General features: G+C 52.7%; 1 protein-coding gene across 8 annotated transcripts in view; it reads left to right on the top strand.

Moving 5' to 3' along the window:
- The window catches only part of DAB2IP (DAB2 interacting protein), a 210,784-nt gene that overhangs the window by 141,959 nt on the left and 55,493 nt on the right, over positions 1-13,332 (top strand). The window lies entirely within an intron of this gene.

Below are 13,332 nucleotides of genomic sequence, written 5' to 3'. Positions count from 1 at the left end.
GAGTTAAATACCAGGCCTGAGCTGCCGGTTCTCCAGTTAGGGGCTGCATTGGCATATTTCGGCTGATTCACTCCTCACAGCTGAAGTCCTGTTCCAGGAGGCTCTCCCTGGCTCAGGAGATGCTCGGTGCCGGGCTGGGACCACAGCGAGGAGAGGGGACCGTGCCGCCTGCTGCCCGGGAAGGAGCAGGATGCAGGTTGGGCTGCAGCCAGGAGGTTTACAGCAAAGACAATAAAACCAAAAACTAGACCGATAAGTGGTAAAAGGGCTTTAACAAAGCCTCTGAGCAGTTGGTCACATCCTGCAGCGTGACTGACCAAGGTGCGGGTGGGAATGTCCCCGGAGGTGGTGCACGTGCTGCTGCTGGCCCAGGGGAGCGAGCAGAGCTCCAGCAGAGAGGCACAGCTCAACCTTTCCACTTGCAGGACTGATCTCCACAATACAGAACATTTGCCAGCGAGTTTTGGCCCAGCAGCACGTTTCTTCCAGTCCCTCCCTGCAAGTCCGAGCACGGCCAACTGCGTGCGTTAGCAAACTGGTGAGGGCCTGGGAAAGCGATACGAAGAGCACAAAGTGCTGAGGACAGCAGTCAGGGCCTGATGAGCTTGTGGTCCTCAGTGCAGCTTGTAAAGGTGGGCAGGAGCAGAGCGAGGGCATTCGGTTACATGAACCTGCCAAGAGAGAAAGGCAGACTGCCTGCAGCACGGGAGCAGGGCTCTCCCAGGCAGGGCACAGAGCAGACGCCTACCTCTGTTAGCCGGGGCCTCGTTTCTGTCTGCAGACAGCCACAGGCTTGGCCGTGGGGAGCTCCTGAGGCTGGCGTCCTGACATTGCACCTCCTCTGGGGAGCACGGGTGGGCTGGGGAGGGCTCCGAGGAGCACCTGGAGCAGGGCTGCTGCTGTGCCGCAGTGTGCAGCCGGCTGAGGGACTGCACCGAGCGAGGGCTGGCACCTGGGAGCAGCTGGGGGTGTGTGTGTGTGCCTGGCGGTGTGTGTGTGCCTCTGGGGGTGTGCAGGCAGTTTGGTACTGAGCCTGTGTCCTTGGTTCATCGGGGCTCCCCCAGTCGGATGGCATCCATGGCTCGGGCTGCTTGCGCTCCGCTGGCAGTCCCCAGGTAGCTCTGCAGGACGCCTGCAGCACGAGGCAGCCTCCACCAGCATTGCCCCCTCGGCCAGGACAACATCAATAAAAATGAGAATTTATGAGCTCTGTCATGTACAGCAAGCAAAGTGTCTTGCAACAAATTAATCACTGATTGCAATGCAGTGCTGACCGGGAGCTTTCTGCTTCTCTCTTGGCATCGTTGCAAGGTTGTTAGTTACAAAACAAGGCTGATAAAGAGACCCTTGGCTGCCAGTGCTTCTGTGTGCTGCTATCTGCTCACCAAACACGAGGCAGCGTTAGCACAAAAGGTGTTTTTACTGCTCAAGTTGCTCCAGCTTTAGTCAGCAGAATGCGCCGGCACCATCTCTGTGCTTGTTGCTTCCTGTCTGATTTTGGGATCGCATCACGGTCTGCTTCCAGATGGGGCTGGGGAGCTGGGTACTGCCGGTCTGCTGGAGGACCAAACTGCACAGGAGCTCCTCTTGGGCTTCAGGGAGAGGTTCCTGGGGACCACAAGACCTTTGCCTTAAGCTCTGTTTCTTCATTTCCATGTTTACAGAGCAGCACCAAAGCGGGGCTCAGCTCTACTCCCAGCTTTTAAAGCACTCCCAGGTCCTTTAAAGCGACTGTGCAGCAGCAAAATGAGTTAAAAATGGCTCTTGGCTCCTGCACTGATGGCATTGTCAAGTCAGCTGACATCCTTTTCCCTGAGCTCCAGATAGCATCCTCTGGCTTTCTGTATGAAATCGTGTTCACCTGTCTGCGCGTGTACAGAGACAGCTGTACGTGTGTGTGCCTGACTTCTGAAATGCGAAGCACGGAGGGCATTGTGTAGCGGGAGCACAAAAACCTTGGTATAATTCAGACGTCTGTTAGCAGGATTTAGTGAGGAGATCTCAAAGCCTTTTCCAAACACGAGCCCGCAGCAGCGTGCGCCCTCCCGGTAAGCAGGGGCAGGGCAGAGCAGCGGGCGGGTGCTCCGTGGGGGCACGGGGAGAGACCGAGGCTCCTGAGCACGGCCGGCTTTGGAGTCGGGCGCCGGCTCCGCGTTCCCCTGCTAGGCTGCTTCCCTTTCCCACCGGGAGAGGTTTTGCCCATTGTTCTCTAATTTGAGCAGACAGGAAAAAACCCGGCTTTGAATTCTGCTGCCTTCCCTCTCCCCACAGCTGCTGCGAGCAATTGTCCCAGCTCCTACCCAGAGCCGCGCTCTTTGTTTCCCTCAGGGTGGCTCTGCGAGGTTATTGTTTTTGCAGTCATTTTATTCCTCCCTGCCTGAGACCAGCCCGTTGTTTCCTCTTGACTCACGTCACCTGTGGATGGCCTCTTCCTGCCCGGCACATGAGCACGGAGAGGGAGATGGAGGCAGTGGCAGCAGCCCCGGCAGACACCCCGCAGAGCAGGGAGCAGAGCTGCAAGGTTGGAGCCACGTGTCCTGCTGGCAGCCAGGGACACATGCAGAGACCTGGGACGGGGAGATCTGCAGGGCACGTTGTGTCTTTGGGATGTTTCGCCCCTGGGCACGGCAGACTTGCATCAGCCGGTCCCATCCTGGAAGGTTTGCTCACGGCTGCTGTGCCCTGCGAGCACACACAGCTCCTGCAGGCAGATGCTGAGCACCACGTCAGACCCACCAGTCTTCAAGGCGTTGTCTCAAATGCTCGCTGGGTCCATGGAGCGAGCTGCCAGGAGCTCTGTTTTCGCTACAGGCTCCGTTTGGTTCATCAAGCTTGGCACTTACTGCTGGTTCCCCCCCTTCCTCTGTTCTTTTTCAAGATGCTCCCACAGCAGAGCTCGGAGGCTTTGCCCACGTCGGGTGCTGGGGATGACCTGGCCCCTCTGCAGGGCTCGGAGCCCCCCCAGCACCGCTCGTGCGGATGGCAATTGCCCAGGCGTCGGGGAGGGAGGAGGGCGTCCTGCATCTCTGATGGCACATCGACGTGAAATTTCATCACCTAGGTTGCAGGAAAAATAAACTGTGGCTGGACTTAAAACATCGTGGTGAGGAGGAGTAAGGGAGAGAGCCTTTTATGAGCATTGAGAATATTTGTAGCTAAGCAACCAACATCAGCAGGAAGAATAAATCAAAAGTTTCAGGGCTCTGCCTGCCTGCCTTCAAGGGTCAGGAACTATATTTTCCCTCTGTTAACAAGATTGCCTTCCTCTGAAACATCAGCTATTAGCTCCTGCTGGAGGCAGGATACCATATTAGATAGACCAGAGGCTTGTTCTGGGATGCTGCGCTGGAAACGTAAATGAAAGGACAGACGATAAGCATCTTGCCAAAGGCCATCGAGTGAGTCAGGCTTCCCGGTCGCTCGCAGGAAAATGCTTTTGGAAGAGCAATGTCAAATACATAGAAAATATTTTCTAAATATTCTCGTGGAAGGTCTCCCAACGACTCTCGGAAGCAGCAGCTACAGACTCGTCCCGCTTTGCAGATGGCAGAAGTTAAGCGGCTGGATGGTGCTTTAGGTTTGAAGTTGTGACTCCGCAGCTTTGCTCGTTCGGTGTCTGTGCAGTTCCTGTTGCTCTGGGGCACTGATCCCGGCTGCTGTGACTGCAGCACGGACCCGAGGCCTAGCAGTTAAAGTGGCTGGGCTTCATTTTCTGAGTATCGGGCAGCGTTCTTCACCGGCTCGCACCAGAAAACCAAGAAGCGTGACATTTTACTTTAAAATGTTTTATTTATGAAGAGGAATTTTCTCAGAAATGCCAATGGGAATGGCAGCAAGTCAAATCCCAGCAGCAGTTTCTCAATGGAACTTCTTTTTTTAAATACCATCTTGTAACCTCAGGGTATTTTCCATCTCTGCCTCCTTCCTCGTGCTTAGTCAAGAGCCAGCTGGAAGTGATGCTGCGATCTTTACCCTGCCTGTCAGCCTCACTGATCGTCGAGAGGAGGGCTCGGGCTGCCCTCTGCGTGCGAGGAGATCCCTTTGGAGAGCCCCAGAGCCCAGCTGCTGGAGCCCCGAGCCCTGCCATGCACACCACAGCCATCACTCCTGGCCCTAAATAGAGCAAGTCCCTGACTGAGAGCCCCAGAGACCTCTGAGCCTCCACAGACACTCGAGTCGGTGTTAATTATAAGGCTGAGTATATTAAGGCCAGATCCCCTGGCATTTATAGGGAGCTGTATTCCTACCCCAGATTTATTATTTCGATGGGAGCAATGAACTGTGACACGGGATAACCTGTGTGCTCGTGGCCTTCCAGGAGCCCTCCTCGTCCCACCGGGGTATCCGGGGCCGTGCCCGAGCTCACGGGGAGGTCTGTGTGCAAGGACGCTGTGTGCTGGCTGTGGGCACTGCCTCAAAGGCATCCAGCCCCAAAGGCACCTTTGTAAATACAAGGCTCTCTTCCTTGGCTCAGGGGAAAATTATGTGATTTTGGTTTTCTTTTTCCTTTTTTTTTTTTCTTTTCTTAAGGTCTCAGAATATTTAAAGACTATTTGGCTCCTCACTCGTACAATATTTATTTAAGGTATAACCGCTTATATGCCGAGTTAGCTTTTCAAAGGGACTGTCCGCATCTTTTAGCACTTTGTAAGGCATTTTCCCCACTTCCTGTGGCATCAGGCATTTCAGAGGAGTGAAAAAAAAGCACCTCCATTTTTATGGATTTGTGCTGTTGTTTGTATGCTGACCTCTCTTCAGAAGCCACCCCTTTACAGACAACGAAAAACCCAACCCAACTTTGGGAAGGAAGAGATCAGGAAGAGATCCCCTGAATTACACCTGGTGGCCCTGAATGTCATTCAGGAATTAATTCCTTGAGTTACAGCCAGACACATGGAGCAGCCCCAGCCTGCTGTTGCTACATCCTGAGCAAACCCAGACCTAAAGGACAGCTCTGGGTGGAGAAGGGTCTCAGGAGGTCAAAGAAAACTGCAGAGTGGTGAGGGACTGGGCGTCGCTTCCAGCAGGATCAGCACTGGGCTGCTCAGAGGTGCTGAGCTGGGCCGGCTTCACCAAGATACCCCAATGCAGCTCCCTGAAGCCAGGGCCCTTCACACGGGCTGTGGGGCCAGGGGGCTGCGCTTGGGTCAGGTCTTGGGGTGCTGGGAGCTGGGGTCTGGGGCCACCGGGGCCGCTGCCATGTGGGGAGAGTGCCAGGCAAGGGTGCTGGTCAGTGCTTCTTGTAGCTTGGTTTCTGCATCTCCCTCTGTGCCCTATAAATCCCTCTTTTTCATTACGTTACTGCTTTATTTTCTCTTCCAAAAATTGCACCCTCTTGTCTTTAGTTTAATTTCTGCATTTAATGAAACAGCCCTGTAATTAAATATTCTTCCACAATTCCCTGGGCAGAGCATCTCATGACAAAAAGCACCAATTTTATTATTATTACTAATGCAAAGTAATGAAATGCTTGAATCCTTATCAGGTGTAATTCAGGGGATTAATCATTTCAGGTGGAAGGAAAAGTTAGCTCCAGCGTTTCCACCGCACCGACCTGCTGGGTGTCCTCTCGCGTTCCTCCCTCCATTCAGACCTTGCAGCTCCGCTGTTGTGGCCGAGAGCATCCCGTGCGTGTCATTGCATATAGGTTGGGATGAGCGTCCGTGTGTTAGCACAGCGTGCCTGAATATATTTGGTTTTCTAGTTCACTGGGCAAACAGTTAGCAATAAACTAAATACTGAGAAAGCTAAAAGAGAATACTAGACTTGTGCTGTCTGCAAGGGCTGGCTCTGCAAGCCCACCGAGCACCTCACAAAGAAAAGCAGACTGAGCCCTAAAAAGCTCTGAACCAGCTGAAATGCTCTCATGGAGAAATATTTTTGCTTCTTCAATCTGAAGGACAAAAAAAGCAACTTGGTTTACTGTGAATCAGTCGGACAATCCCTCACTTCCTTCTGACTTGGCCAGGCCACCAGGTCGTACGATCTCCTTTCCTTTCCTGCCTCCTGCCCCGGGCTGGCCTTGTTAATTATTTCCAGACTCGGCTGAAGGCGCAGGAAGCCGCCCGGGCAGATGTGCGCCACCTGGGTGCTAGGAACAGGGTTTCCCCAAAACTGGACAGGTTGGGCTCCCAGCGCGGTGGTTTGGACATGGAGCCGTTGTCAGATGAGGTGAGTGGGGTGGCAGGGTCCTGCTGCAGCTCCTGCTCCGGGGCACCTGAGCCTTGGAAAGTGAGAGGCAGCTGTGGGCTGCCAGCAGCCAGAGACCTGCCTGAGATGGGCCTCTCCTGCTGCCGGCAGTGCTGCACCGAGGCAGAGGGCAGAAGCCAAAGTCCTTTGGGAAACCAGAAAGCAGAGCAGCAAGGCCTCCTCTTGGCTGTTCCTCGGGAAACGCGGTGCCTTTTGCTTTGCAGTCCTCTCCCCTCCTGCCTTCAGTAGCCAGGGAATGGCAACTGCCCTGCTCTCCAATGTGGCCTGCTGGCCAGCAGGGCTCGGTGCTGGTGCTCGGCTCTGCTGAGTAACATGCCAGGAGGCCTGCCACCGAAGGAGGCACTCAGGAACAGCAAAGGTGCAGGTGTGTTTGGGGCAGCTCTGACAGGGGAAGTTCAGCCGGGAGGAGGAGGCAGACGGTTTGGGCTTGTTAGTCTGCATGTGGCCGGCTGAAACGTTCCTTCCTTCTGAACATCCTTCATCCCCCTTTGATCCGAGCCGTGCTTTTTCCTGGAAGACTTCCAACATTCTTGGGGTAGCTACGAAGCTCCTTTTTTATCCCTTGTGCAAGCCACATCCCTCAAATTTAGGAAAGACGCTGTGATGATGAGGTGGGACTGTTGTGTGTAAAGTCGGTGCTGGATAAACATGTTTGACTTCTTCAGACGTTCTTGATCTCTCTTTGTTCCTAGAACAAGCACAGCGCAGGCTCCTGCGTTCAGCTGGTAGTTTGACTTTCTGCCATGAGGAAAATCTTCCCTCTAAAGGCTTCGAGCTGCGTTGTGGGTCCAGGTGGTCTTTGTCCAATAAACGGAGAAGTTTTGTGACCATCGTTTCTAGAGTAACACACCAGACAGATTCGCGTGGCTGGAGCACACCAGGAGGCAATACTGGGATGGGAAGGATGCCAGGAGCCAAGGTGCTTTTATACAGCTCCGGAGCTGCAGCTTGGCTGTCCCTGGCTTAGGCAGCAGGCTGACGGAGAGAGCCCCAAGGTGGCTGGAGGGATAATGAAGTTGCTTTTAGGAAGGACAACAAAAAAATGCCTTGCACCTTGCTCCTTCTGAGTAGGCTCAGAAGCAAAAGAAAAAAAAAGGCTTCTTTCTCTAGAGGTGAGCAGTAACTTCACTTTCCTACAGCAGCAGAAGCCCGACGCTAGATAAGTAGCTGTGAGATGATTCATAAAAAACTAATTTATAATTTGCCAGAATATAATCCTATTTGATCAGTGTTATTCAGTTCCTCTTTCTTTTAAAATTCAGTGCACTTAACTGTTCTACGAGGGTTTATGAATGTTTAAAAATTGCTTTGTGGTCCCTAAAGTAATTTGACAAGTCTGACAGCTATTGATTAAAAACCTGAAATTATTCAGACTGTGGGATGACTTGGGGGATTAGATAGAAAGTTTTTTCAAATGTGAAAGGAAATAAGATGTTGGAAAGTAAATATGTTCTTGAATATTTTTGAAAAATCCATTACAACTGTGAAATTAAATTGAAATGAGATACTTCGTGTGGAGATGAAGGAACTAAATGCTGGCTTTACGAGTTAGGCGTGGGGCAGAGCTCCCCGTCCCGGGTCTGGATCACTTTCCCTGGATGATGCAGGTGAGCGGGGACCTGGGGAGCCCCTGGCACAGGTCAGCATCTGGCCAGCTCCAGGCAGCTTCTGCCGTGCAGTCGTGCACCGCGAGGCCAGGCAGCAGCGGGCAGGGGCGGCTGTGGGGCTGGCAGGAGCGGGGCTGTTGCTGTCCGATGCCTGCGCTGCTGCCCGACTGCATCCTGCCGCAGCCTCCCGGCTCATCCTGGTTTGCACAGCTCGGGCAAGGGCTGCTGTGGTAGCTGGGAGCAGCCGCTACGCCAGATTCCTCTGCCTCAACTTGTCCTTCTCCAGCCCTCCGGGAAGGGTATCCAAGGCTGGCTGTGCCGTCTCTGTGTGTGCCAGAGGGGCTCTGCTAGGAACTATTAGACCAGGGCCATATTGCACGTGACCAGAAGGGACCTCTTCGTTCAGCAGGTCCAGACCTGATCTCTTCACCACGTTTTTGAATATCCTTCATAAACACATTTCCTCCCTGTTAACATCACTGAGGTTTTCTTCCCCGTTCTCCCTCCCTCTGGCAAGCTAATCTCTAATCTCACTTCTCTTGTGGTTAAAAGCCCTCCTCTAATTGTCAGTCTGAATCTCCTCATGGCCAGTTTTAGCCACTTGTTTTACCAGTGCAGCTCTGCAGCTTGACCAGCTCTCATCTTCCTCACACTCACTCTGCAGGCCGGGGATGGCCCCAGGCCTCGTGTCCCCTGCTCCCATCTCGGGCTGGTCACACAGGGCTGTGCAGGATAAGGATATTTCTTCAATGGCTTCAAAGTGAAGAAAAAGATTTTGTGTCATTTTGAGGATTACTTTGCTTCAGGTAAATAGCGTTAACGTTTAGCAAGGTCAGTAATAGCCCGCTGACGTGCCTTGGCATTGTGCTGCTCAGAAGTTCTGTGCTTGGAAGATGGGAAAATGGTGTGGTTGGGAAAATGTGTGGATGGGAAAATCCTGTGATTCTCAGGAGTTACCGTACAGTTTTTGTCATGGTACCAAAGCAGGGTGGCCGGTCCCATCCGAGTCTGACTGGTAGGACACGTCTTTGGAGGTAGCACGCTCTTGATCTGCATTCACTGAAATTCCCAGCAGCAGCTCTGTCATTGAAGTGGGATCTGGCCCTACATTTCCATATCCCTGATCTGCGAGAAAAGGTTACAGAGGCAGGAAGAAGGGAAGAACTGCTGAGCTGTCATCTTCAGCTCCAGCTCGTGCGTGTCCTCAGAAGGTTATACCAAAGCAACAAGAAACGCCTTTGGCTGCAACGTGGAGATACCAACCGAGCAGCTCCCAGTGTGCTTCCTTGGCCTGCTTCCCCCAGCCAGGGACCACACGGCCCCTGCTTGGCTCCAGCAATTCTCCGTTTTGCTGGGATCCATGCAACCGCCTGCTCAAAGGCTGTACGTAGTGAGGGGAGCCTGCGTGGTACTGCCCGGAGCTGGTGCTTGGTGGCACAGGACTGCACGTGGTATTTTACACCCTTGTACTATCTGTGCAGCTCAGGTGTATCTCAGTGACGATATTAAGCTTTAAAGAGATGAGTGGAAAGAAGGGAGACCTCCAAACGTAGCTACTGCCAGAAATACCAGCCATCACCTACTTGTCGTTGTGCAGCAGATGGGAATTATGCACAACCCCCGAACTCCAAATGAGGGAATAGTAACGCTAACCCCAGGCGCACTTTGAACTTCATTACCTCTGATTAATTAAGTTTTCCTTTCCTTGAGCCTGATTTAGGACTTACGCTCAGAAAGAAGGATTTAAGTTAAGAAACTGTTGAGAAATTGAAGGGCAGTGCTCATCCCCTCTGTCATCTCATCCCCTTCACTGCCACATGTGCAGTAGGAGGCTTGATGCTGAGAAGTCAGTCTCCGAGGGCATTCCTGCCCCCAGATCCTCGCCATTCCCCCTGCAGTGGCACCGCTTTCCTTGTCAGCAGGATCTTCCTTTCCTGCCAAGCCTGAAGTGTCAGCGGGGTATGGCAAACTCTTTGCTAAGGCTGGCGTAGGGCTCTGGGCAGTGTGGAAGGTGTACGAGCAGTTCTGCATCCATACGGAAAGGAGGAGGGGTTCCATGCAGCTGTAGGGTATATTTAATTAATTCATGGAATAACTGAGCTTGCCAGGATGTTTAAAACCCATCGGTGTCAGGGCTGAGGCACAGGGCTGCCAGCCAGGGGCAGGAAAATGTTGAATAAAACATCAAGAAACCGGAGTAGGTGCAATGAAAGCGGTGGGTGTGAAGGTTTGGGTTGTCCTTGCGACGACTCGCCTGGTGCGGCAGACAGCAGGGTCCGGGCAGCGGGGCACCCTGCAGCACCCTGCTGCGGGCACCAGGGGCCCTGTGCTCCTCTGGTGTCACCACTGCCTGTGTCACTGCTGCCTGTCACTGCTGCCTGTCACCACCGCCTGTGTCACCGCCGCCTGTGCCACAGCCGAACGCTCAGAAGCGCCTGTCCCCACCTGGGCTGCGATGACACCGGCTGAGCTGAGAGCTGCTCCGTGGGCACCCTGATGCCTCTACAGGGAAGACAGCCAGGGTGTGGACGCAGCGTTTTGTAGCCCAGGTGACAGCTTGGTGACTGCTGACTGTCACTTGCAGTGTTATTTCCACTCCATAATGAGCAGGGCCGTGGTATAAATCACGCCGCTGCGGCAGGCAGACAGCGGCTTTAAAAAATCTGCTCTGGTGTGATTGGTGATAAGGAGAAGTGCAAAGATGAGGCAGAAGGGCTCGATTGCATTTTTTCCTTCACTTCCTTGACATTTGGCGACCACGACAGAATTGTTACAAGGAGTTTTGCAGAATGTAGCTGGGAATACATTTGCTACCCCAACGCAACGTGAAGCTGCTCGTGTCCATTCAACCACCGCTGTCCCAGTTTGATGTCTGCGTTGCAGTGCTCCTGCCCAGCGCTGCTGCTACAGCCCTATAAACGGTCAAGGACCCAGAGAGGTGGAGGTTTTACCTGTGCAGTCAGATCTGAAAGAAATCGTCAGAAATGCTGCTGCTGATCCCTTGCTCAGAATTCTTTAACCCACTTTTTGGAGGAGAAACAATTGTTTACAGTAATGAGGGAGTGTGATCTGACTGAAGGATGTACAATAATCTGCCCCGAATCTGCTCTGCTGAATTGTACCAAATTAACTTATTTCTCCATATTTGTTCATATTCAAAGCATAAATAATTTAGCATTTTGTCTCTCTCTGTGAAAGTGAGAAGCACGCTTGCTGATTTCAGCTCAGATGGAGAAGTGATGTTTATTACTCTGATGTTGGGGAATGATTGTTGCATATTTAATATCACCATAAATAAAACTCTGTAGCTGTGTTCCCACTTGTGGGATCGGCGTGTGGCTCTCTCCTAACGCATCGGAGCTGCAGGACTCAAAGCTTTTGTGTGAGGAAGGCAGAGGCTTTGCTTGCCCGGTGAGGCAGGGCACGAGTCCCCGCTGCGTTTCCCCGCGTGCCCCGGCTGCCCGGCGTCCCCGGCTCCGCCGCAGCCCCCTCAGCCTCCAGCTGCTGACGGAAAATAACCGGAGCTTGATAGAAACGCTCGGAGGCTGACGCCGTGTGACAAAGCAAATACCAGAAGAAGTAAAGCAAACCTCATTAAAATAAAGTGGCTGGCAGATAAGGCAAATGTTCACCGTGCCTTTTAAAAGCAATATTTCTTTTCTTCATTTTATCTTGCTAGTGCCTTTAAAAAAACTGCCTGGAAATGTGTTATAGTGATTGCCCAAGTAGCTGGAGCTTTTTGCATCCTCACAATGAGTAGTGAAGATCTCTGGTTTTGGCAGGTGTATTTCAAAGTCTGGGGCACGTCCTGCGCAGCAGGCGAGTATCGGGGCCATGCCTGTTGTTCCCATTTATAATTAAAATTTCTCTGAAGTGTGGCACAAGTCCTGCAGCATTCTGCAGCAGCAGGCCCAGACGTTGGGCTGGGCAGCAGCACTTTGCAGTGTTTCGGTCTGTTCGCTGCTGGGCCTGTGCACAGGATGCTGGTCAGGCCCCTTGCTGAACTCTGGCTTGTCACCCAGCGCCGTTCTCAAGCTTCTCCGCTAGCATTCACTGGCCTGGAGAGAAATTCTTGTGCATTTTACCTAAGACACTTGCCAGAATAAAGGGAGCAAGGCACTGCTTGGCAATGGTGAAAAGCAAGGGAGAAAGAGCGAGCTTTGTCCACGAGCCATTCGCAAGCCAAGGCAGCCCCGCTAGGTCACATTCCTGTTCCCTCCGCCTTGGCATGGCTCGCCTCTTTTTACTGGAGTCCAGTGTTCCCAGTGTTTCCAAACTCGTTGTAGTGTTTGCAGCAAGCTGGGATGGACTCCGAGAAACAGTTTGTCTGGATCTCATTTAGAGCAAGTCAGCGCCACTGCGGCGGGGCTCTGAGAGCCTCTGAAGGGCTGAGCTGTGCCGGGCTCTGCAGGGACGGGCTCGGCGCCGCCTGCAGGACCCTTGGCAGGCCCTGAGGAGCCCCACCAAAGCCAGTGCTACTGGACAGACGTGGATCAGAAGTGGTTCAAGCCCCTTCCTTTGCTGGAGCACGCCCATTTTGCTTGGTTAGTATTCTAGCAGCAGAGCTAATAACTATTTTGGTGCCTCTTCTCATTTCTCACGTACGTATAAAGTCTCTGTTGATGTTTAGCTTGACAAGCCAGGCTGCAGTTAGGATGCCAAAAATCTCAAAACTGTCATGGAGTGAGGCAAGGATAAAGGAAGAAAACAACTCAGATAAAAGAGCTATGGCCTCAGAAATGCAGTCCGTGGCACACTTCCCAATCCTCAGAGAGGCTTATTAATTTGCATCGTGGAAGTCTTTATGGTGCACAACTCGAGCGGCTTCCTGGCTCCACTTGGGATCTCGCTGGCTTTCAGAGGAAGCTGCTTTCGCACTTCTACACTCAAAGGCATTTAAAAGTGTTTTTGTTCCTTAAATTATAAGTGATGCTGTAAGGGAAAGCACATGTCAAAGGTAGGCCAAGACTGTACTCAGCGATTGCACATCAGCCTAGCGGAGGTTTTAATGGCTTGTTCCAAACAATAGTGCTCAGACGTAGATTAAACATTAAGTCCTTTGCTGCATCCTTGGGGCTTTCCGAGCAGGAGGATGGCCCCAGTTAGGCTCTGACTAATGGTACGTCGCCGCCGCGCGCTTGGAAGGCGCGTTTGGGTTCCCTCCCCGAGTTTCCTTCCAGTTCTGTTTTCCTTCTGACAAGACAATTACATTGCTCGTTCCTACAATAAAAACATAAGGCGAGTAAAATGATTCATCTTTCCAAGCAGTTTTGCTAAAGACTATCATTAATTAAACATCGGGAGGAATGTGTACGCTTTGGAAACTGCTTTGTCCGAGACAGTGGGCTGCTCGGGAGCCTGCATCCTTTTCCCCCGGGAGAGCTCGGGTGTAGCCCAGTGCTAGTGCCCGGGGTTCCCAACTGGGGGCACAAAGTCGGTGTTTGCCCTGGCCCTGCCGCCCCCTGGGGCCGCTCGATAGGGGCTGGCAGACGTGTGGGGCTGCCCTGGCCTCGTT

This window comes from Aythya ferina (genome assembly GCF_964211825.1).
Source record: "Aythya ferina genome assembly, chromosome: 20".
Taxonomy (NCBI): domain Eukaryota; kingdom Metazoa; phylum Chordata; class Aves; order Anseriformes; family Anatidae; genus Aythya; species Aythya ferina.
The sequence above is the reverse complement of the archived record's forward strand: the minus strand, read 5'-3'. Positions and strand labels throughout refer to the sequence as shown.